This window comes from Dama dama, chromosome 9 (assembly GCF_033118175.1).
Source record: "Dama dama isolate Ldn47 chromosome 9, ASM3311817v1, whole genome shotgun sequence".
Taxonomy (NCBI): domain Eukaryota; kingdom Metazoa; phylum Chordata; class Mammalia; order Artiodactyla; family Cervidae; genus Dama; species Dama dama.
In genome coordinates, this window is record NC_083689.1 from 22436063 (window position 1) to 22460433 (window position 24371).

Below are 24371 nucleotides of genomic sequence, written 5' to 3' on the forward strand. Positions count from 1 at the left end.
TTTATTTTTGACTGCCCTGTGTAGCAAGCAGGATCTTAATATCCCAACCACAGATCGAACCTGTGCCCCCTGCAGTGGAAGGGGCGCTTAACCACTAAGGGTCTTAACCATGGACCACTAGGGGAGTCCCAGGGCTGTCATTTTAAATGAAGTCTTTGGGACGGCTTTTTATGGAGGAGTTGACAACTTGAGTAAAGCCCTGCTGGAGCTAAGGGAGGGGGCCAAGTGGATATGTGGGGGAGAGTATGTTCTGGGCAGTGAGCGCAGCCTGTGCAAAGTACCCCGGGCAGGAATGTGCCTGGGGTGTTGGAGGAACGGTGAGGAGGCCCATGTGTCTGGAGCAGAGTGAGCCAGGGGGCCAGAGAGAGGAGGGGAGGGCAGGGAGGGACGGGTGGGGGCAGGGTGGGCAGGACCTTTGGGCAGGGCAGACGTGGGCTTTTACCCAGGGGAGGGAGCTGGGTGCCTGACTTAGATGCCATGGGAGCCTTCTGGGTTTCTGGGTGCTGCGGGGAGGCTACGTCATGGGGGTGGGGTGGGGGGAGCAGGGCAGAGGAGACCATACTGGTGGTCCAGGCAGGGTAATGGAGTGAACCATGTGGAGACTGAGGATAGGGGAGAAGTGGGGAGATTTGGGATAGAGTCTGAAGGCAGACTTCTCATGGGCGACTGTGATACCCATTTGGCAGGCAGAGAAGCTGAGGCCCTGGGAGGCTGGGTCATCTGCCCAGTGTCACAGAGCTAGATGTTGCGCAGTGGCTGGGGGACCTGGCTGGGGTGCAGCTTGCTCCCTAAGCACGCCATGGCCGTCACTTCTTCCTAATTTATGTGTGTGCTGTGCTTAGTCACTCGGTCGTGTCTGACTCTTTGTGACTCCATGGATTATAGCCCTCTAGGCTCCTCTGTCCATGGGGATTCTCCAGGCAAGAATACTGAAGTGGGTTGCTGTTCCCTTCTCCAGGGGATCTTCCCAACCCAGGGATTGAACCCAGGTCTTCCACATTGCAGGCGGATTCTTTACTGTCTGAGCCACCAGGGAAACCCATATATAAATTGACCCAATTTATTATAATTTAAAAAACAGAGACATTACTTTGTCGACAAAGGTCTATCTAGTCAAAGCTATGGTTTTTCCAGTAGTCATGTGTGGATGTGAGAGTTGGACCATAAAGAAAGCTGAGTGCCAAAGAATTGATGCTTTTGAACTGTGTGGTGTTGGAGAAGACTCTTGAGAGGCCCTTGGACTGCAAGGAGATCAAACCAGTCCATCCTAAAGGAAATCAGTTCTGACTATTCATTGGAGGGACTGATGCTGAATCTCCAATACTTTGGCCACCTGATGAGAAGAACTGACTCATTGGAAAAGACCCTGATGCTGGGAAAGGTTGAGGGCAGGAGGAGAAGGGGACGACAGAGGATGAGATGGTTGGATGGCATCACCGACTCGATGGACCTGAGTTTGAGCAAGCTCCTGGAGTTGGTAATGGGCAGAGAAGCCTAGCGTGCTGCAGCCCATGGAGTTACAAAGAGTCGGACACAACTGAGCGACTGAACTGTATAATTTATATTTTTACATGTATATTTAAATTATAATAAATTTTATTGGAGTATAGTTGGAGTACACTGTTAGTTTCAAGTGTACAGTAAAGTGATTCAGTTACACATATTGTTGTTCACTCACTAAGTCATGTCTGACTCTTTGCGACCCCATGAACTGCAGCTTGCCAGGCTTCCCTGTTCTTCACCATCTCCCAGAGTTTGTTCAAATTCACGTCCCTTGAGTCAAAGATGCCATCCAACAATCTCATCCTCTGCGCCCTCTTCTTCCCCTGCCTTCAGTCTTTTCCAGCATCAGGGTCTTTTCCAATGAATTGGCTCATCTTATCAGGGGGCAAAAGTATTGGAGCTTCAGCTTCAGCGTCAGTCCTTCCAATGAATATTCAGGGTTGATTTCCTTTAGGATTGACTCGTTTGATACATATACATATGTTCATTCTTTTTCAGATTCTTTTCTCATATAGGGTATTAAAGAACATATAGTGCCCTGTACTGTACAGTTGGTTGTCTATCTTATGTATAGTAGTGTCTGTTACGTTCTTTCTAAGCTTTTGCTTTATCCCTCTGTGCCCTGATTCCTCTTTGGTAAGGCTATGGTTTTTCCAATAGTCATGTATGGATGTGAGAGTTGGACTGTGAAGAAAGCTGAGCGCTGAAAAATTGATGCTTTTGAACTGTGGTGTTGGAGAAGACTCTTGAGAGTCCCTTGGACTGCAAGGAGATCCAACCAGTCCTTCCTAAAGGAGATCAGTCCTAGGTGTTCATTGGAAGGACTGATGCTGAAGCTGAAACTCCAATACTTTGGTCACCTCATGTGAAGAGCTGACTCATTGGAAAAGACCCTGATGCTGGGAGGGATTGGGGGCAGGAGGAGAAGGGGATGACAGAAGATGAGATGGTTGGATGGCATCACCAACTTGATGGACATGAGTCTGGGTAAACTCCGGGAGTTGGTGATAGACAGGGAGGCCTGGCGTGCTGCGATTCATGGGGTCGCAGAGAGTCGAACCGGACTGAGTGACTGAACTGACTGAACCATAAGTTCCTTTTCAATATCGTAAGTGTGTTTCTCTTTTATGAATTAGTTCATTTGTATCTTTTTTTTCCCCATGCATGTAAAGGCTTGGGTGAGTTTGCATTCTCTTAGTCAAGAAGTTGGTTGGAATCCCCACTCTACCCCATTTTAGGAAAGTACGTTGTCAATACTGTCGGCAGATATACCAGGACAAAACCAAGGATCCTGGATTTGAATTTGTGTGATGTTACTTAGCTGTGTGACATTATGGCTTTTGCCCAACCTCTCTGAACTCCCCATTTCCGGTGGAATCAGACTCAGCTCTTTCCTTGTCATCCCAATAATATTTCTTTAGCTCCTGCTGTGTGCCAGACCATTTTAGGCAGACTGGTTATCCCTGTCTTGACCACTATGGCCCCCAAAATGTTAGTTGACCAACTACAGTGCTTGGGCTATGCGAGAGTGGATGGGAGCCTTCCGTGGATTGTCAGTGCCTTCCATGGATCCCTTAGTACAGATGTCAGAAGCTTGGAGGGAAGTCTTGAGGCAGCCAACCATGAGAAATTCTAGTTGTCTGGAGCCTGGCCACATAGGGCCAGGTGCCATGTGCAAAACCCTGAGTCAGCAGCACTGGGATGAAACGCAATTCAGAAGACCTGGGCTTGGAACCAGAGGTGTTTTAGGAAAACTTGTATGTGTATTTTACTTACACTTTCCACTTATGTTCAGGAGAGAAAGGAGATCAAAGTCTGTGTCCAAAGAAGTCTAAAAAAACCCATTTGGTTGCTGTCAAATGATAATTCTGTGTGATAAGAAAGTTGTGTCTAGGGACTGCCCTAGTGGCCCAGTGGTTAAGACCGTGCTTCCTCTGCAGGGGACATAGGTTCGATCCCTGGTTGGGGAACTAAGATCCCGCATGCTGCCTAGTGTGGCCAAAAAAAAAAAGGCAAGCAGTCATGTTCAGTTTAATTGGCAGCATTTTTTCTCTTACTGACACATAAAATAATGATGCAGCTTAAACTCAATGCAATACAGAAATTGTCAGATCTGGAATTTGGATGAGGACAAGGGAGAGAAGATAAAAGTCTCCAAGAATGAACAGTGGGAGGGGAGGTCAGGAAAGACTTCCTGGAGGGAGTGGCAGCTAATCTGAGATGTGGTGGTTGAGTAGGAGTTACCTGGGCAGAGACAGGAGGGGATCCAGGCAGAGAGAACAGCATGGGTGAAGACTCCTCACGTGGTCACTGTGAGCCCTCAAGGTGGAGCGGTTAAATCCTGTGTCTTGCATGAGGCCCAGCACATTGTAGGTGCTCACTAAATGGATCGTGGTAGATGTTAGACCAGTGGATCCATAATAGGCAACCAGTTAGCGGACACGAGGTAGGTGCTCAGTAAACAGGCACTGCCCTCAGTCCAGGATCTGGATGATGCCTTGTGGGTATTGCATTCCAGCATCTGCATTCTGAGAGACCTGAGACCCAGAGGTTTGGGTCTCTTTGAAGTTCATCAGCAGGTTGACTATTGAGCAGGGATAACCTTGAAGGTTATCCTCAGCTCCCTGTCCTTCTCCGAAGGAGGCTCCATCCTCAGATGCACAATGGGCAGGCAGCTTGAAAAGAGGAGAAACCCAAATCAAACTGACTTCAGTTTAAAAAAAAAAAAGCAGATGAATTGATTTGGAATATACAAGCTTCAGGCATGGCTTGATCCAGGAGCTCAGACAAGGACTCTTTAACTCCTTGTTAAAGATGAAGAAAAGCAGACTGGTGGTAGTTTAGTTGCTAAGTTGTATCTGACTCCATGATCCCATGGACTGTAACTTGCCAGGCTCCTCTGTTCATGAGATTTCCCAGACAAGAATGCTGGACTGGGTTGCCTTTACATTCTCCAGGGGATCTTCCCAAGGCAGGGATCAAACCCGCATCTCTTGCATTGCAGGTGGAATCTTTACCGACTGAGCCACCAGGGAAGCTGAAAAGCAGACTGGCATGGGTTGCCATTTTCCTAGTCCAGGAAAGATAAAAACAAACCCAGATTGCTTAGACTGCTTGCCCAAGGCCACCCAGCAAGGAGGTTAAGCCTTGATTCAGACTTGGGTTGCTCTGAATCTGAAGCCCATGGCTTAGGGTGGTTGTGCCAAGCCAGGTGGTGATGACTCCACTTTACAGACAGGGAAATTCATAGAAGGAAAATGACTTACTTAAGGTCACAGAGTAAGCAAGGAGCAGAGCCTGGACCAAACTCATGTCAAACTCGTGGTCTTAGATCTCCTGCCGTACGTTTCTCCGTAAGCATGGGTTGGATGGTGAGTTGGTCCAGCCGAGAGAGAGAGGAGGAAACGTTTGCCAGGAGCCACATTGACTTTGGGCCAGGCTCTCCCCTCCCCACCCAAAAGGGGCCCTCGCACCAGCCCTCCAGCCTCCCACTCTGGATGGTTATGACTTTCCCCTCGCTCTTGATGAACACATCATGGGTGACAGGTGGGGAGGTCCCCACTGGCCCTGGCTTTGTGCCAGCCATGAGTCCTGGCCAGGCCTGCCCATCTCTTTCACAGGAGGAAATGAGATTGGCAGCCAATTGTTCTCTTCAGAGCCAGCCATCTAACTCCCCGATGCCCAGCTCCCAGCATCAAAGGAATTGATTGCTCAAGCCCTCTTCCCTTCTCCCTAGCAAACACCTGATCCACTGCTCGGAAATTCACTGTTTCTGCCTGAGCATGGTCTCTGCCTGTGTTCCCTTTGCCCTTGGGCATCTCCGTGGCATTTATGGGACACTTACTGTATACTCGGTGTTGAGCTGAGCTGCAAGCCAGCTTTGTCACCTCAGCCTAGGCCAGGCTCTGGGGCTACCAGGTGACCTCTGCCACCTCCAAGCTGTGTGACTTTGAATAAGTGGGCTAACCTCTCTAAGACTCAGTTTCCTCCCTGGTAAAAGGGAGAGAATTAGGTGAGATGTGTGTCTTAAAATATTAACAAGTGTTGTTATTACTGTTACTCTTTCCTTCTTTTATGGCTGTTCTGGGTCTCTCTGCTGCACGTGGGTTTTCTCTAGTTGTGGCGAGCAAGAACTACTCTTCCTTGCAGTGCACAGGCTTCTCTTTTGTGGTGGCTTCTCTCGTTGTGGGGCCTGGGCTCTAGGGCATGTGGGCTCAGTAGTTGTGGTACATGGACCTAGTTGCCCTGCAGCATGTGGAATCTTCTTCGACCAGGGATAGAACTCATGTCCCCTGCATTGGCAAGTGGACTCGTAACCACTGGACCACCAGGGAAGTCCTGTTACTTCAACATTAGCAAATCTAGGTCTCTCGGTCTCTTCCACCCTTATTCACACATCCTATGCCCACTGTTCCGTGCTCTTCTTTTTCACACAGATGCAGTATGTATGAAGCCGTTGCCTGCTTTTTTCTGGGCTGTGTACTATGCTATTGGCATGCCCGCTCCCCTCCTGATGGTCATGCCCATCCATCCCTCTCTTTAACTTTCCCATGAGATAAGCCGCAGTGCTTTTCATACACAGGTTTCAAGCACAAGTAACAGATTCTATGGGGATTCACATTTTAAAAAATAATTATTTGCATTTATTTATTTGGCTGTGTCGGGTCTTCCTTAGTTGTGGCACGTGGGCTCTCTGATTGTGGCACATGGACTCAGTAGTTGCAGAATGCAGACTTAGTTGCTCACATGGCATGTGGGATCTTAGTTCCCCGACCAGGAATCGAACCTGTGTCCCCTGCATTGGAATGTGTCTGTGCACGCACTCAGTTGCATCCAACTCTGCGATGCCATGGACTGTAGTCCACCAGGCTCCTATGTCCATGGAATTTCCCAGTCAAGGATACTGGAGTAGTTTGCCATTTCCTTCACCAAGAGACTTTTCCACCCCCAGGGATCAACTCCCTGGCTCTTGCATCTCCTGCACTGGCAGGCAGATCTTTATCACTCTACCACCTGGGAAGCCCCCTGCATTGGAAGGTGGATTTTTAACCACTGGGCCACCAGGGAAGTCCTATGGCATGCACATCTTAGCATTTGCTGGATCTCACCTGGTCACCCTACGAGTGCCTCAGCCACTAGCGAGTGCGTACTGGCTTCTGAATGGTTTGGTAGGAGGGATGTTTTTATTCTTTAGCTGCTGCCACTGGACTAGTTGCAGAAGCCCCTCATAGTTTCAGATCTAAAATTTTCTTTCAGACCCCAGGAAAAGCTTCTGAGTGTTGAGTAAACAATCAGTGCCTCCTCTGGGTTCAGAATCCTGCTGTGGGGTGGGGTGGGGGGTGGTCTAGAGATTCTTCTATTTATTGAACATCTACTGTGTGCTGGGCCCTGCCAAGGTGCTGGGAATAGACTGGTGAAGAACACAGAAGACAAAGCCCTGCCTCTGTCAAGTGTAGCAGGGAGAAGACCAATACACAAATGAATAGATTATTTATTAAAGGGCTACAGGTTGCTTTTAAGAAATACAGAGCCAGGGAGAGGGGTGGGTGATAAGGAAGGAACTATTTTAGCTATGGAATCAAGGCAGGGCCTCTCTGAGGAGGTGATCTTTCAGTGAAGACCAGCAGGAAATGAGAATGAATTATGTGAAGATGTGGGTAAAGTTGTTCCCTGGAGGAGTGGGAGAGAATTGCTGTGCAAAGGCCCTGGGGCAGGACCACGCCTGGTGTGTTGAAGGAATAGTGAGTAGGCCCGAGTGGCTGGAGCTGAGGGAGGGAGGGGGGAGGGGACAGGGCAGTGCTTGCCCAGGTGAGCAATGATGGGGCTGGACCAGATGGAGGCAGGGAAGGGGGGAGAAGTGGGTGGATTCTGGAGAGTTGTTTGTTTTTTTTGGTAAGAGTTGGTAGATTGGCCAAGCAGTGGGTGCAGGGTGGGGTTGAGAAGAATTGAAGATAGCTCGCAGATCTCTGGCCTGAGTGTCTGCAAGGACGGGGAGGGACAGGCATGGGGACCCCTGTGTTAACAGAACATCCACTAAGGTTTCCAGAAGCAAAAGAAGTGCTTCTCTGCAGGTGTTGGAGGGGGCCTCCTGGAGCTGGTGGCTCCAAAGTCAGCCTGTGGGTGTGATGTGGGGCTGGTGTCCCCTGCCACCAACAAGCCAGTGGTACATCCTTTTCTCAGCCTCAGTTTCCCCATCTGTATAATGGGGATGGTAAGAGAAGGCAGCAGTGATATGAGTTAATGTGTACAAAGCATTTAGAGCACAGCCAGCTATATATTTGGGCTTAGATGGGGCTGGGGCTTTGCCCAGCTCCAAGCTCCACTGGGGCTCTTAGGGCAGAAATGTAGATATTCACTAAAAGCCTCCAGTTCAAGATACAAAGGAGGTCTGGTTCACACACCAGGAGGCTGAAGCCCAGAGTGGTTAGGGCACTTGATTCAGGCTGCACAGCCTTCGGCTCAGCATTCCTGGGCCCACAGATCCTCCCCACCTTGCTCCTCTCTCTTCTCTGGGCGTTTTCCACCCCCCGGGGCTGCCAGCTTTGGTTCTTGGTGGTTTCCAGACTCCCCTTGGCTCCAGCTTGGCACTCATCTCCCACCTCCACAGGCGCTGAGTCCAGGGCCTGGTGCCAGGCAAGCCCGGGGAGGGGAGGGGGGTCTTGATGAGCACCCTCTGCTTTTACATCCAGGGTTCCCTCTGCTCCCTCTCCTCACCCCTCCCCCGATGCTCCCACTAATGATGGAAGTGGGACTGGAGGGAGTGAGCAAAATTATATACACACGAACATATAAAAATTAGTTTAGGATCTGGGCCAAGAACCACTTGCGCTTGGCCAGGCATTGTGGGTAATTCATCGCCGATTACCATAAAAGCCAGAGCCTGCTGACAGGCGGCCGTGGGGCTTTTGTTTAAGATTCTGATGAATATATAATCTCTCTCCTGCCTGGAGCCCAAGGTTCCCCCCGCACCATCCCCGGGAAGGGTGTCCCCAGGCTCCTGCCCATGGGGCCGCCAGCTCTGGCCTGCTTGGGAGCCAGGCCTGCCCTAGGTCCTTTGGTGAGCCTGCCTTGGAGGAGCTAGGCTTGGTGTTCGATGCCCACTGCTGTCCCCACTGATCCCCAGCCTGTAATACAGCCCCAGCCCTGGGCCCTGTTCCCTCAGGCCCTCATTCATCCACTTGGCACACATTTATTGAGCTCCAGCTGTTTGGCTGGCCCCGCGTGGGTGCTGGGATGCTGCGGTGACTGAGATCAACAGAATCCCTGGCTTTTTAGAGTTGGAGGTCTGATGGATGAGTAGATAAGCATGTATTCATATTTAAAGATTCCTCATCTCTTGCCCAGGAGATGCAGATTAAAACAACAAGATCCATTTCTTGCCCATCCGCTTGGCAAAAATGTATGAAGCTTGATGATTTCCAGATTGGAAATGGGAGGGGGACCCCTGGGCGTCATCAGTGGGAGAATAAATCAGCATGGCTACTTCTCACCATCTTTTATTTTTATTTTCCGGCCAGCTAACACATACATGTGAGCTATAATGGAGGATGTACAGAAGAATACACAGGGGAGAGTCTCTCTACCAGCACTCCCCTCCTATCTGCAGCTCTCCTCCCCTCTCCTTCACCAGAAGCAGCCACCAGTCTCCTGCTAGGACAGCAGTTGGTAGACTTTTTCTGTAAAGGACCAGATAGTAAATCTTTTCAGCAGTCTTCATCAATACTGTTCAGTGCCACTGTTGTAGCATGAAAGCAGCCAGAGACAATACGTGAATGAATGGCAGTGGCTGGATGCCAATAAAGCTTTATTGACACAAACAGCCAGGGGGCCAGATTTGGTCCTTGGGCTGTAGCTTATTGGCCCCTGCTCTGTATTAGCACTGTCTAGCAGAACTTTTGTACAATTTCAGAAACACTCTCTGGTGATAGCTTTCTAATAAAATAGCCTCTGGCCACATGTGCTGTTGAGCATTGGAAATGTGGCTGGTGCAAATGAAGACTCAACTTTTACATTTTATCCCATTTTATTGCATTTAAATGTAAAGAGCCACATGTGGCCCATGGCCACAGTTTTGGACAGCACAGTTATCTAGACATGTTCAGTGAACATTCAGTAGGCGGGTAGATTTATGTTCCCTGGTTTAACCAAATGGTAGCATCTTTTAAAAGCTGTTCCATACTTTGGGGTTGTTTTTCCTCTGTCTTAAAAAAATGTATCTTAAAAGTGATTTCATAATTATACATCTGGCTCTGTCTTCCTTTTCACAGCTGTGATACTAGTCTCATAATACTAAAAGATGGTAATCTTTTGTGGCATTATTTGGTCCCTTGCACCATTATTTATTTAACCAATCCCCTGTTGTTGGCCACTTAGGTTGTTTCAAGTCTTTTGCCATGAGGATTTTCTACACATGCCATTTCACGGGAATATGTCTTTCAGAAAAACTCCTAGAAGAGATGTTAGCAGCCCCAGAGGGAAGGTGCAGACCCTCCAACTGCCCATCTCTCTGCCCTGAGATGTGGAAGATGTGGACGTAAAGATTCACAGGCATTGGTCAAGACTGAGAAAAAAATAAAAAGTGGAGCCAACCTAGGTGTCCATCAACAGGGGATTGTACTAACCTTGTAATGGAAGATTATACACAGCAGGGGAAGTGTCTAGGGATGAGTGTGCTCACTAGATACAGTGTCTTTTGAAAGAAGGAGGAATGCCGGGAAATGATACAGACAAGATGATACAGTTTCACGGAAGAAAAAAGCCACTCTGTATTCTGATGTTACTTTTGGTCTGTAACTGCTCGGGAGAGATATGCAGAGATTGACACAAACCAGCAATGGAGGTTGCTTCTAGGAGCAGATAAGAGGGGCTCTCCTGTCCACAAAGCTTTGCGTCTGCCACACACCAGCTGCTTCCTGTCTTCAGCAGGAGGAATTTGAAAGAACAAATCTCCTGCCCTCTTGGAGCTAGCACTCCAGTTGGGGAGCCGGAGAATAAACAAAGCACAGATAAAACCCACAGAAAATGTCTGAGAGAGTGGTAGTTTGCTTTAAGGGGGAAAAATTCCAAGGGACTGGGGAGGGCCCAGGGTGGGAGGCAGAATTTTCAAGAGGGTGTCCCAGAAGACCTCACTGAAGAAGTGACATTTGAGGGGGACTTCCCTGGTGGTCCAGTGGTTAAGGCTCTGCGTTTCTAATGCAGGGGGCGGGTTGGATCCCTGGCCCCGGGAACTAAGAGTCCACGTGCCTGCCAAAAAAAAAATTGAGATTTGAACGGAGGTGGTGAGGGAGGGAGACAGGTGGATTTTATGGGAAAGAGTGTTCCCAGCAGGTGAAAGGAGAGTGCAAAGGCCCGGAGGTGAGATCTCCTAGGACAGTTGCTGAGTCCAAACCCCTGCCCTCACCCAAACCTGCATTCCCTCCATCATGGCTCCCAGAAGAGCACTGCTTACTGGGGAATAATTATCTTTAAAAAAAATATTTCTTTGGCTGCATAGGAATCTTAGTTGTCACACCTAAGGATTTTTAGTTGTGACGTGTGGGATCTAGTTCCCTAACTAAGGATTGAATCTGGGCCCCCTGCATGGGGAGTACAGATTCTTAGCCACTGGACCCCCAGGGAAGTCCTGGAATAATTAATTATTAATCGTAATACCTGATATATCTGGGAGCCAGAGGTCCATCTTTATGCCTCCATGAGGCTATCAGTCCCTGCCCATATGTGAGCTACAAAGTCACAGTTGGGCTAGGTTCAAGATGCTACAAATTCCAGGACAGGGTGACCTCCAGTCAGGCAGGAAGAAGGGAGGCCAAGGCCTGGATGGGGGGAAAGGAAGGAGGTGAGAACCAGTCTGTGTTCAAGTCCTAGCTCTGCCACTTTCTAGTGGTGAGACTATGAGCCCAACCTCCAGGCCTTAGTTTCTCCAACTGAAAAATGGGGAGAAAGTAAGCCCAGTCTTTGAGGTGATTCAGTGAGCTGCTTTGTGGGTGCCTGGCCCACAGGAAGAGCCAGGAATAAGAGCCAGAGTGCTCATTGAGTGCCTCCTCTGCGCCTCGCTTGGTTTAGAGCGCTTTCCCGCATTGTTTGCTGTTCAGTCACTCAGCTATGTCTGACTCTTTGTGACCCCATGGACTGCAGCACGCCAGGCTTCCCTGTGTTTCACCATCTCCCAGAGTTTGCTCAAACTCATGTCCATTGAGTCAGTGATACCATCCAACCATCTCATCCTCTGTCGTCCCCTTCTCCTCTTGCCCTCAATCTTGCCCAGCATGAGGGTCTTTTCCAGTGATTCGGCTCTTTGCATCAGGTAGCCAAATTATCGGAACTTCAGCTCTGCCCCGTACTAAGCTTTAAAGAGCATTCTGAAGTCTTGGAGGAGGGTGGGGTTGGGACCTGGACCCAACCCTGTCTAAAGATGTCACCTTGCCCCGCCTCCCAGTCACCCAGGACTTGAGAACTTGGGGAACTGCCCAGAGAGGTCATGCCCACACCTGAGCTCATAGCTGGGTCAAGCACGGACACCAGCTCTGCTGTCCCATCGCCCTCAGCAGCCCCCTGGCTCCTCAGGCTTCTCACCTGTGAGGTGGGACTTAGCCTGAGGTTCCTATTTCCACTTCTTCCCATTCAGTCGAGCACTACTTAGATTTCTTCTCCCAGTTCCCCTCTTCCTTCACATCTTAGATATCACCTCCTCCCAGAAGCCCTCCCCACCCCCATGCATTCCTCATCATACCTCTGGTCTCTTAACTGCCAGAGCCCTGCCGTCTGCCTCCCCTGCAGCCTGTGAACTTCCTGACACTGGCCCAGGGCTGCCTGGGTCATCTTGTGTCTCTAGTGCTCAGCCTGGGGCCTGGTATACAGCAGGTGCTCTTTAAATGCATGTGTGAAAGAATTGTTATGGAAGTATGACAATTGTTCATGCCTCAATATATTCATTCTTCACATCACATCCCCCCACCTTACTCCTCTAATCCCATCTCCCTCTCTTTCCCCAGAGCGTAGTGTGTTCATTCCTACCACAGGACCTTTGTATGTGCTGTGTCCTCTACCCAGAATTCCCTCCCCACCCCCATCTTTGCATGGCTGCCTCCATCTGTCTCCCTCCCTAGAAGAGAAACCCTGGGAGGTTGTCTGCCCTGGTTCCTGCTGCATCCCCAAAACTCAGAATAGGGTCTGGTACAGGATAGATGGCTAAGATTTCAGCAGTGACCAAGGCTGGGTCCCACCCTCATGAGGCAAGTCGGTCAAATGCTGCATGAAGCCCTGTCTTGGGCATCTCTCTGGCCAGTGCCTCAGTTTCTCTGATCATCAAAGGCCTTGACCCCACCAAAATCAGTCCCAGGCACCAAAAACCCAATTGTCCTCTGCACAGGTGAGGACACAGAGACCCAGACAGGGGCAAGAACTTGCTAAAGGCCACATAGCTCTCTGGGGACCGAGATGGGACAAGAACCGAGGGACCTGCCACCAGGATGGGGCTTTTGGGGGGTGACCCATGGAGAAAGCATCTGGCGGCACAGAGCTACACGGACCAGCAGTGACTCTGTTCAGTCGGTAACAGGTCAAGAAGAAAGTCTCAGTCGGGAACAGGGTGATCTTTAAAACCAACACCTGCCAATCTCTCCATAACCAAATCCCATTGTGCTGCTGGGTTTAGCAACAGTATCCAGGGAAAATGGAAGAACTCGACTCATAGTTTCATTGTAATAATTTTTCTGGTGACTTTCAAGGCTAGGCAGTTAGAGCTGTGCATTAGAGACTTAGTTTCTAAAGTAAATTAGTTTAAGAGAACGGAATGAGCCAGTTGAATGAAAGATTTAATGAGGGTTATTGGGATGTGGCAGAAGTCGGGAACAAGACAGGGCGGATTTGAGGGGGAAATGCCACACACGTCCCCACTGGGGACCTGGCGGGTACAGAGGCATCTTACGGAGAGGATGTGGCCAGATATATTAAAGCGGCCACAGCTGGTTCAAGGTGGGCGATGGGGGGCCTGGCAGAGGCGCTACCCTTGCCACCCCTGCCTCTGACTGAGTCAGCACATTGGCACCTGGCTGCAGAGTGGAGTCTGGCTGTGGTTTGAGCAGCTTTTCACAAATTTCTGCCCTTGGGGCCAGAGCAGCAGCCCCCAGAATGTGCCTGGGGTGGAAGCCAAGTAGACCCAAGTTCAAATTGAGCTGTGTGGATTTGTGGCTGCAGATGGTACCTGCTGACCTCTGCCCCTCCAGACTTTGCAAGGCCTCTTAGCCGTTAGTTTATTCTTTCATTCAGAAACCTTTTATTGAGTGTCTACTGCATGCCAGGTGCTAGGACCCAGCGGTGGCTGAAACTGACTTGGCCTCACCCTCCCAGTTCCCACCACTTCCAGCAGAGCTGTCCACAGAACTTTTTGTGCTGAGAGAAATATGTGATGTCTGTGCCAGTCCTGTGGCCACGAACCACACTGGAAACATAGTTGGTGTGACCGAGGAACTGGTTTTTGAATTTTGTTTAATTTTTTTCAAATTTTAATTTAGTCACATATGACTGTGGTTCCTTATCAGACAGCACGAATCTAGACAGTAAATGAGAAGTAATTTCAAATGAAAATAAGTGCCCCCTCCCAAGAAAAAAAAGCTAGAGAATGAATATGTGATAAAGGCTGACGGAGGTGGTACCTGAGTTGCAGTAATCGACCATGGTGATCAGTTCTTCCCTGAGGATGCAATGTTTGAGGGAGACCTGAGTTGACAGAAGGAAATAGCCGTGAAAATGTGGGGGAAGGGTAGTTCATACAGAGGAAACCAGTATGTGCAAAGGCCCTGGGGCAGGACTGTGCCTGGGGAGTTAGAGGAACAGTGAGGAGGCCCGAGGCTGGAGAAGAGTGAGAGAGGGGGCCGGAGGGAGGAGGAGGGGAGAGCAGGGTGGGGACGGGGCAGGTCCCGAAGGGCCTTCTAGGCAGCAGGGCAGGACTTGGGCTTTAGCTGGAGGGAGGTGGGAGCCTAGAGGGTTGGGGGCAGAGGAAGGATGGGAACTGATTCAGGTACTTACTGGTGCCCTCTTGCCACTGTGGAGGGGGACAGATTGTGTGGAGCAAAGGGCAGAGCTGGGGAACCAGGACAGGGGTGACTGGTCCAGGTGGGTACTAATGGGGGCTAGACAGGATGGGAAGGGCATCTGGAGAGAGACTTGAGAGCATTTCCAGACCAGCAGCATGTGGTGGGGGTGAGGGAAGGAGAGGAGTCAGGGTCAGTCCCCAGGTTCTAGCCCGAGCCTCTGGAAGGACAGAGCTCCTATCTGCTGAGCAGGGGAAGACACAGGGAAGAGTAGGTTTGCTGGATCCAGCTGCACCTGAAAGCACCCCGGCTTCTTCCAGGAGAGAGTGGTAGCTAAGGCCTGGGGGAATCAGAAGATGGAAAAGGCAGATGAGGAGGTGCTGCGTGCCTGTGGCGGGTAGCGTGCTCACTGCAGTGTGACTGGCAGGCAGACACGGCGCCAGGGCCGTGGTGCCAGTGTGGGCGAGGCGGACACCGGGCTGGTCGACACACGCTCGCTGCCCCAGGGCATGAATGCTGGGCTGGGTGGGGAGGGGCCCATTGGGCAACCTGGGGCCCCAGAGCCCCAGAGCCTGAGAAAGCAGGAAGCTGCCCAACCAGTTTCTCTCTTGCTCCCAAAGCCAAGTGCGTGGAGTTTGGTGGTTGCCCTTAAATGAAATTTTCAGAAATCTTGGTCCCAAATGTGAAGTCAGGGAAATGATTGGGAGTGGGGGGTCCTGCCTGAGAATGTCCAGGGTGCAGTTTTTTGGTGTGTTTTTTTAAAATATGTATTTATATGGCTACATTGGGTTTGGCAACCCAATCCAGTATTCTTGCCTGGAGAATCCCATGGATAGAGGAGCCTGGTGGGCTACAGTCCAGGGGATCACAAAGAGGCAGACACGACTGAGGTGATAGCACAGCACACCGGGTCTTCGTTGCAGCACACCGGGTCTTCGTTGCATCATGTAGGATCTTTAGTTGGGGTGCAAGGACTCCTCTAGTGTCTCGAGGGTTCAGTAGTTGAAGTGAGTCCCACTAAGTAAGTGGGACTTCGTTGCTCCCAGTATCTTTGGGATCATCCCAGACCAGGGGTCGAACCTGCATCCTCTGCATTGCAATGTAGATTCTTAACCACTGGACCACCAGGGAAGTCCCCAGGGTGCAGCTTTACCTGGTTGGGCACATCAGGGCAGGTCTCAAAGGTTTTTGACCATCCTGAGGGAATCACCCTCTTCTTGGAAATGAGGGGTGTCACAGCTTGGTCCGACGATGTCCTTTTCGTGTTGTTTATGCTGGAGAGCGAGTGAAGACCCGTTAAACTCTGTGGACTGGACCCTGGCAGATGGTTTCATAATGGTGATCTCTGTGTACCCATCTGAGAAAGACCAGAAAGAGGCAATCAGCCTCAGGGCCTTTGTACTTGCTGCTGCTCTTGCCTGAAACTCTTTTCCCATGGCAGTTTGTCTGTCAAGGTCTTTCTGAGAGGTTCCCCCAGACCCCTCCATCCTTCTAGAGCCTTACAGTTCGTTTTGTTTTCTTTTTGCAACCTCTTAGTACTTCTGGCCTTATGTTAGTGATGATGTTTGTTTCTCAGTGCGTATCTGTCTCGTCCTCTTATCTGCGAGCCACGGGGGTGGGGCGGGGTAAGGGGTGGGGGGCGCTTTTTGTACCACTGCTGTGTCCTCAGTGACCCAGCACACAGTAGGTGCTCAGTGTTTCTGGAAAGAATGAATGAAAATGACCACATGCTAACTGTTCTTCTCCAGGAGAGGGGTGGATTATGGGCAATTTTTATTTTCTTCTTCATGCTGATTTCCCCTAATTTTCTGCTGCACAAGCCTATTTTATAATTAGAAGAAAAGTTATTTTGAAAAAAAATTACCCCCCAAATATCCCAGCTGCAGGAGCTGACGTGATTTAGCCCCAGGCTGCATCCCAAGGACAGCCGCCTCCTGTGTGTTTAGAGAGGATGTAGCAACTGATTTGTGGGCTCCCGCCTGGGGTCAGCCCTCAGGGGCACTGGGTGGGCCGAGCAGTCAAGGAGGGCTTCCCGGAGGTAGCAGCTCTAGCCTTCAGCATGTGCAGGCCAGAGTGCTCAAAGTAATCATCCTGAGTCCCTTCATTAACTTGCACCCCACAACCAATCCTTTAGAAAACCTCCTTGGCTCTGCCTTCATGATCTATCCAAAATGTGCCCATGCCCCTCCCTGCCCCACCCTGCCGCCCCACATCTCTGCCTCCACCTGATCAATTCCCTCTTTGCTTGCCTGAACCAGTGCAGTCACCTCTGCCTTGGTTCTCCAGCTCCCCCCACCCGCAGTCTGTCCTCCATGCAGTAGCCACAGGGTATCTGGGAATACCTGAGTCACACCCCACCTTTCCTCTGCCTGCAGCCCTCCAGTGTGCCCACCTCCTTCAGGATAGCCTAAGGCCCTGCATCAACCTGTTCTGTTCCCCTCACTGCCTCCTTCTCTTCTCCTTACTCACTCTGCTCCAGCCACAGGGGTCTCTTTACTGTCCCTCCACCACACCAGAGACTGTTCTGCCCCAGGGCCTTTGCACTGCCTGGCTCACTCCTCTTAAACATCGATTATCTTAAACACCTCCTTCAGGTCTTACTCAGATGTTACCTCCCCACTCCCTTCCTTGTCGTTCCCTCCCTCAGTCCTGTTCGACTTCTTTGCAACCCCATGGACTGTGGCACACCAGGCTTCCCTGTCCTTCACTATCTCCCCAAGTTTGCTCAGATTCATGTCCTTTGAGTCAGTGATGCTATCTAATCATCTCATCCTCTGTTGCCCCCTTCTTCTCCTGCCCTCAGTCTTTCACAGCATTAGGGTCTTTTCCAGTGAGTTGGCCCTTCTCATCAAGTGGCCCGAAGTATTGGAGCTTCAGCATCAGTCCTTCCAGTGAATATTCAGGGTTGATTTCTTTTAGACTACTCAATGTTGATTTCCCACTCCCTGACCCTCCTATTTAATACTGTATCCCACACCACATATCCCCTCTTCCCTCACTTTGTCCACCTTTTTTTTTTTTTTCCCCACTTGGCCACACCATGAGGCAAATGTAGGATCTTAGTTCCCAAAACAGGGAACTAGACCCAGGCCCCCTGCATTGGAAGCATGGAGACTTAACCCCTGGACCACCAGGAAAGTCCCTACTTTGCTCATCTTCATAGCACTTAGCAACAACTACCCTGGTGTATTTTCTTGCTTTCCTTTCTCATCCACTGCCTGCCCTGGAGCATCAGGATCATGAGGGCAGAGATCCTACTCAGTCCTGGTCACTGCTCCATCTCCAGTGCCTCCAGCCAGGCCTGGCACATTGTAGGAACTTCCCTGGTGGTCCAGTGGCTAAGACTCCATGCTCCCAATACAGGGGGCCTGGGTTCAATTCCTGGTCAGGGAACTAAGATCCCATGTGCTGCAACTAATTCATTAAATAAATAAAAAGAAACATTTTTAAAAAGAGGGCAGATAGGGAGTTCCCTGGTGATTCAGTGGCTCAGACACCACGTTTCCAATGCAAGGGGCCCAGGTTGCATCCATGGTCAGGGAACTGGATTCCACATGCTGCAACTAAAGATTCCACATAATGCAACTAAGATTTGGCACAGCCAAATAAATTTGAAAATGGATAAATTAAAAAAAGGGTGAATGAAGACCCCTGCTTTGGGACAAGGGCACCACACAGTGTAGCATCTTGGCGAGAATGTAGAACTTGGGGGGGTGGGGGTCTTCTGTGTAAGAACCCAGCTTGGCTGTTGCAGAAATGTTTGCTGAGAACCTGCTGGGTGCTGGGGACCCGACTCGGGGCACACAGTCTGATCGAGACAGAGACAAACCCAGCCCTGTCCTCTGAGGTCACAGTCTGATGGGAGAGACAGACCCGTGTCCAGACAGTTAACATATGGGATGATCAGAGCTGTGATGGGGGCTGGGGGGTAGGCTTGTTCAGGGCATTGAGCAGACAGGGCCTCCCAGCTGAGGGAGGCCAGACGGAGGGCTTGTCTGGCTCTACCTTTACCTAGGGGATGGCTGTGTTCCCACCCCACTGTGGTCACCTCCTTCACCTGGAAGCAAGAGGTCATCTCCAGGGAGACACGGGCAAGGGCGCAGACAGGGTAGGGCCTGCCTGGGAGGGGGTGGCACATCCCCAGCCACCACCCCCTGGGGCTTGGGCAGCCCAGAGACAGGCATTTCTGCCCCAGGTCACCCAGCCTGATGACATGGATTCATCGGGTGCCTGTTGTGTGCCTGCTTTGTATTTCGGACGGGGAAACCAGGGCCCCAAATGGTGCAGGTTCTTGCTTGAAGTCACATGGGATGTACCTGGATTCAAACCAGGGTCTGCACGAGCCCTTGGCCTGGACCATCAGCCTGTAGATGCAAGCAAAGCATGCTCCTGGGGGCATTCCCTGAGGGCCCACTGTGTGTCCTACCACACCAGGGTAGGGGGGAGGTTCTGCCGCTTGATTCCACACCCATATTGACCCAGAGCACCTCCTGTGTGCTTCCCACAAGGTGCTGGGTTTCCAGGTGTCTGTCCCACCTCTATGAAGCATCAGCTATGGGCCTCCCAGGGTTATGGGGAGAGGAGGTGTCAGAGCATTTCTCATTTAGCAGCACCTACTGTGTGTTCATTTGGCAGCACCTACTGTGTGTTCCATGTAGAAGGGGCAGGTGGAGAGTTTGCCTGTAGATGTTCAGAGTACTTACCATGTGCCCTGTGTTTTGAAGACTCCAGTGCATGGCTCTCCAATGCATGGCTCCCCAATGCCAGGGGAAGTGGAACAAAGTGCCCTGTTTTGCAAAAGCAGGGCCCGAAAATGGGCAGATCACCCAGGGAGGGTGCATTCGGTGCTGGGGAGAGATGGGGGTAGACCTAGCAGGGCATGGATGGCACCCTTGGGAAGTGAGTAGTCAGGTCCCTAGCAGAAGGGCCCACAGTGGGGCCCTCAGGGGCTCCCACAGCTGTCTGTGCACACCGCCCCCCCTTCCCACCCCTCCGTCACAGCCCATGTTCTTTGTCCCACTGGGCGGTAAGCTTCTAGAGGCTGGGACCTGTCTGTTTCAGCTCTGCTGTTTACCCCTGGGCTTTACCTTGATAGTGATTTGTCATTTTCTGGCCCCAGGCCTTCTGTAGCATCATGGGTAAGGGAGCTTAGCCGCTGGACCCAAACTTTGGTTCGAATCCTTGCTCTTCCTGACCTTGGTCATTTCTCTTTGTTTCTCCCTAACCCCTTCGGAAAATGGGGGTGATTGACGGTGGGGTAATGTGAGCTGTCACAAGGCCTGGAGTGTACTTAGATCTCGATACACGCTGGCTGTGGGAGTCGTCCTGAGCCATTGGGATCAATGGTGGAATTCTCCTGGAATGGGATCAGCCAGGGGAACCGCCCCCCTGCAGCGGCCCGTGGTCTCTGTCAGACTGCTTTCCCCTCCCTGACCACGTCCCCAAGCTCCCAGGACCTACCGGGCCTCCGAATTCCCGGCCTCTCCCTCGGAGTTTTCAAACCCGCACCGGGGCAGCAGCGTAGGCCGGGATTGGCTGCCTGGGTGGGGCCACCCCTCCTTCCCCACCCCGCTGCCCTGTCCTCCCCTCCCCCTCCGGATCGGGTGTCTCGGGCTTGGCACGGTGGCCCCATCTGTTTCCAATCTGGCCCTGTGCTCTCCGCCCCCTCCCCAGGGTTGTGGCTCGGGTGGGGGCCTGTGCCATACATAGTGTTCCCGTTCGCCCCCCCCCCCCCCAAACACCCCTACCCCCCTGCTGGACTCCCAGCAGGAGGGAAGCCTCTTTGTGCCTGCGCCCCTCCCCCACCCTGTGGGCTTCTGTGTTCGCAGGGGGCGCGGCCTCTGCCATCCAACCCAGACTGGGAGGGGATTTTCTGCCCCTTCTTCGACCTCCTGTATTTGGGTCTGTTTGGGGCGCCCCCTCTGACGCCCTGTCCAGCATCCAGTCCCTTTATCCGTTGCCATGGCCACGATCAGCGCCTAGAAGGGAGAGAGGAGCAGGGTAGGGGGCGCCCTCTAGCATCTGGCCTTCAAAAGGGAGGTTCTTGGGCTGTGTCCCTTGGGGCGCCCCCTCGGGTATGTGCACACTGCGGGAAGGGGGCACACAGTGCCCTCCTTGGGGGCCTCCTGGGCACAGGACCCCCATCCACGTAGGCTTCCAGTGTCCACAGATCTGGCTCCCAACTGGCCCCCCGCCCTACTTCCGGCTGGGCCCCGCCCGAGGTTTGCTCTGGAGCCCCCTCCCCGGGCCTGCCCCCTGCCGGCTCCGCCCATGGTCCCGCCCCGCCCCGCCCCCAGGCCGAGCTCGCTGGGCCTCGGCCTCTCTGAGTACTCGCAGCGCGCGGCGCTCCGGGCGGACCCAGGGAAAGGCTGCAGCCGGCCCGGCCGAGGCAGCGCGGGCCCGGGCCCCGATCTTTGAGCCTCAGGGTGAGTGCGTCCGGACCCCCTTCCACCTCGAGGCTCAGTCTGCGCTAGGCTTTGTCTCTTTCTTCGCCCCTATTCAGGCTTCCGAGACGGGGGCGGGGGGGTACCCACCGGGTTCCCTCCACACCCCCGCTGCGTGCGATCTGGCCTGGGTACCCACCAGGGACATCTCGAGCCCACCGCTGCCTGGCGCGCCTCCCCCATTCAGACAGGTCGGTCTGTTACTTTGGAAAACTCCAGACCGTTATGCTCCGTGGGGTCCCCTCCCCCGTCTGGCCCCCAGCCCGACCTCCTCTCCCACCTCCTGGGGGTGGAGCCAGGCCCCGGCAGCCTTCGCTCCCAGCCCGGGCGGAGGGGGTGCTCTGATAGCTGGCTTCTGATAGGGGGCTTTGGCATCCTTCCCGCTGGGGACCCGCTCTGCAGAGGCGACAGAACTCCGGGGGTGGGATGGGGGTAGGGGCGTAAGTGGCTGGGATCCCTGCTCTTAGCCACTCCACAAAACTCCCAGAAAGTTTTCCTCTGTTTGTTTGTCCCTGCGCCCCTTAGGCCTATGAACTCCAGATACAGTCTCTGCGTCTTGATGGCTTTAATAAACTGAGGGGTCAGGCAAGTATATCAGCTCCCACCGACCCTCTCTCCATTCCTGTCTCCTTGTCCCTAAGTTCCCATGCTTCTGGATCCTACCCCCCCCACCCCCGTTTTGTTTTAATTTTTTAAGTTTTATTATTGAAGTATAGTTGCTTTATGGGGGGCTTCCCAGGTGGCTCAGTGGTAAAGAATCCACCTGCCAAACAGAAGACTTGGGTTTGAGCCCTGGGTTGGGAAGATCCCCCGGAGACGGAAATGGCTACCCACTCAAGTATTCTTACCCGAGAATTTTCCTGGACAGAGAAGCCTGGTGGGCTACAGTCCATGCGTCGCTGAGTTGGACATGACTGACTGACTAAAACAACAAACATAGTTGCTTTGCACTGCTGTGTTGGACACCTACCCCCCTTATTGCCTAGAGAGTCCCGCTTCCCAGATTCCTACCCCAGAGGGGCTTCCTGGGGGAGGGGGCAGCCCTCCAAGCCCTGTCTGCCCCTCGTTGAGCCTCACCTCCATCTCTTAATGCTTGAGCGGTTTCCTTACACTCAAGAGCAGACATCAGGGCTGTGCCCGTGCGTGCTGACATGGTGGCTTCTTCTGGCCTCAGTTTTCCTCTCTGAAAAGGACGTAAACACAGGAATGGCATGGATCAAATGGGGCCAGGCATGAAGTAGGCATCTAATAAACGCACATTCCTAGAGTCGGGGAGAAGACTCCCATCCTGGAGGTTGATAGGTCTGTGACAGGAGTAGAGCTATGATGGGAGACACTGGCTGGCATTGGGACAGTCCAGAGGGGGCCATGATCCTGCCTGAGCTATCCAGGAGGGCTTCCTGGAGGAGGTGACAGCTCCACTGAGACCCAAGGATGAGTGTGAAGGTTGAGGTTGGATGGAGAATGAGGAAATGGTGTGCTGGGTGGAGGGAACATCGTGCACAAATATCCCTGTGTGAGCCAAAAGGTGATGACTAGGGACACCCACAGGGCAAACAGCTCTTGCAATGCAACGTGATGTAGTTGGCTCTTCTGGGTGGCTGAGGTTAGGAGTCTAGATTTGAATGGACTTTGATGGAAACCAATGAAGGTTTTAGAACAGAGGAGGGGCAGAGTCCAACACAGCTACTTCCAGCCCCAGTATTGAGGGTCAGGACTGGGCAGAGGATGGGTCCCCAGACAAGTCCACTCTCAGCCTGGGATGGGGAGGTCTGTGGCTACGGCTTGAAGGGTGAGTTGACAGGTGGGCCCCTGGAAGGAAGACCTGTATTAGGAAAGGCCCAGAGGCCCGAAGCAGAGCAGTGCATTCTGAGAACCATGCAAAGAGGGAACAGGACAGGCCCAGGACACCGATTAGAGGTGCTGGGGAGCCCGGCAGGGGTGCACCCAGATCTTGGTGTTCCAGGCTCCCGCGTGAAGCTGGTGTGGGGGTCATGCTGGCAGGAGCCATCCTGGCAATGTGTCCCCCCAGGGAGTGTGGACTCTGAGCTTGATTGAGAGCTGGTCTCTGGCCTCAGATCTTTTTTTTTTTTTTTTTTTTTCAGTTTGATTTTTTTTTTTTTAATTTTTTTATTAGTTGGAGGCTAATTACTTCACAACATTTCAGTGGGTTTTGTCATACATTGATATGAATCAGCCATAGATGGCCTCAGATCTTAACCCAGCCCTTAACCTTGGTGTGTGACCCTCAACTGCAGCTAGCACTCTCTGAGCCTCAATTTCCTCTTCTGTCAAACAGAAGGAAGCACAAGGAGCACTTGAAAGGGCTGGGCATGTGGAGGGGACACTCATTACTCCCGCTGGGACTGGGCCTGGCTCCCCAGATGCCCTGCCCGTCCATTCCTGGCTGTGGGGACCTTTGGGGACAGCTTTCAGTGCAAACCGATGGTCAATTAAAGGCAGAACCCTGGGCCCTGGGCCTGGTCCCTTCCTGGAAGGTAGCAGGGCCAGCCTCACCTGGCCCCACCCTGAGCCTGTTTTCCCATGGGAGGACATTGAGGCCCCAAAAAGGGAGGAGGCCTCAGCCAGAGCCACGTGGAGCCCACCAGGGGCTGCAGAGGCAGAGCTTGGACCCTGCTTCACCCTTTGGGGACACAGCAACCTAGGGAGGCCGGAGGTGGGAGGCAGGAACGCGCATCCTCAAGTGGATCTGAGGCCCTGGGAAAGGGGTTCCAGGCTGCAGGAAAGTCCCCGGACCCAGAAAGGAGGCAACGGAGCCAGAGAGGTATGGGGGGCAGGGTGGGTGTGACAACCATGAGACTGTGCATCCCTGAGGGACTTTTCCTTAATAGGGACAAGCTACCCAGCCTTCCCTCTGCCTGGCCTTGGGAAATCCTTGAGGGTCAGGGTTGCACAGATGAGCCCCCTGGTCCCCAGGACAGCCCAGACCCAGAGGGGAGCAGGGAGAGGCAGCAGGGAGTCGTCAGGCCCCCAGGAGACCTTGCCTCGTGAGGGTGACACAAAGCCTACTTGCTGCCCAGTGCTGGTCATAATCGCCCTTTTATGCTCCCTGCTGTGCGTGGGTACACGAAGCTGGCTCCAGGATCGCGTGACCTGCGCCCTGGCGCCCGACTGGAATGGGTGCCTGCCCACCCGCTCTGAGCAAGGCCTGGGAGCCCCTAGGGGCCGTCCAGCAGCACCAGGCCCAGAGAGGGTCATCCATTTTCCCGAGATCACACAGCAACTAGGGAAGGACACAGTCCTGTGTCGACATGGACTGTGGAACCAAGGCTCCGCCCAGCTGAGGGGCTTCAGCAGAGTCTCCTTTCCTCTGTGGGCCTCAGTTTCCCCATCTGTGCAGGTTGAGTACCCACGGGTGCCCAGCTGCTGGGCG

At 52.5% G+C, this 24371-nt stretch overlaps 1 protein-coding gene across 5 annotated transcripts in view; it reads left to right on the forward strand.

Annotated features, from left to right (window-relative positions):
- The window catches only part of PTPRS (protein tyrosine phosphatase receptor type S), a 109975-nt gene that overhangs the window by 15668 nt on the left and 69936 nt on the right, over positions 1 to 24371 (forward strand). For 4 of the 5 annotated variants that reach the window (XM_061150614.1, XM_061150616.1, XM_061150617.1 and 1 more), the window contains exon 1: positions 20849 to 20959. The exons of the other annotated variant lie outside the window; for it this stretch is intronic. The gene's annotated coding sequence lies outside the window, so the exon portion shown is untranslated. Of the gene's footprint in view, positions 1 to 20848; positions 20960 to 24371 lie in introns of those variants that run through there. 5 annotated transcript variants of the gene reach the window in all.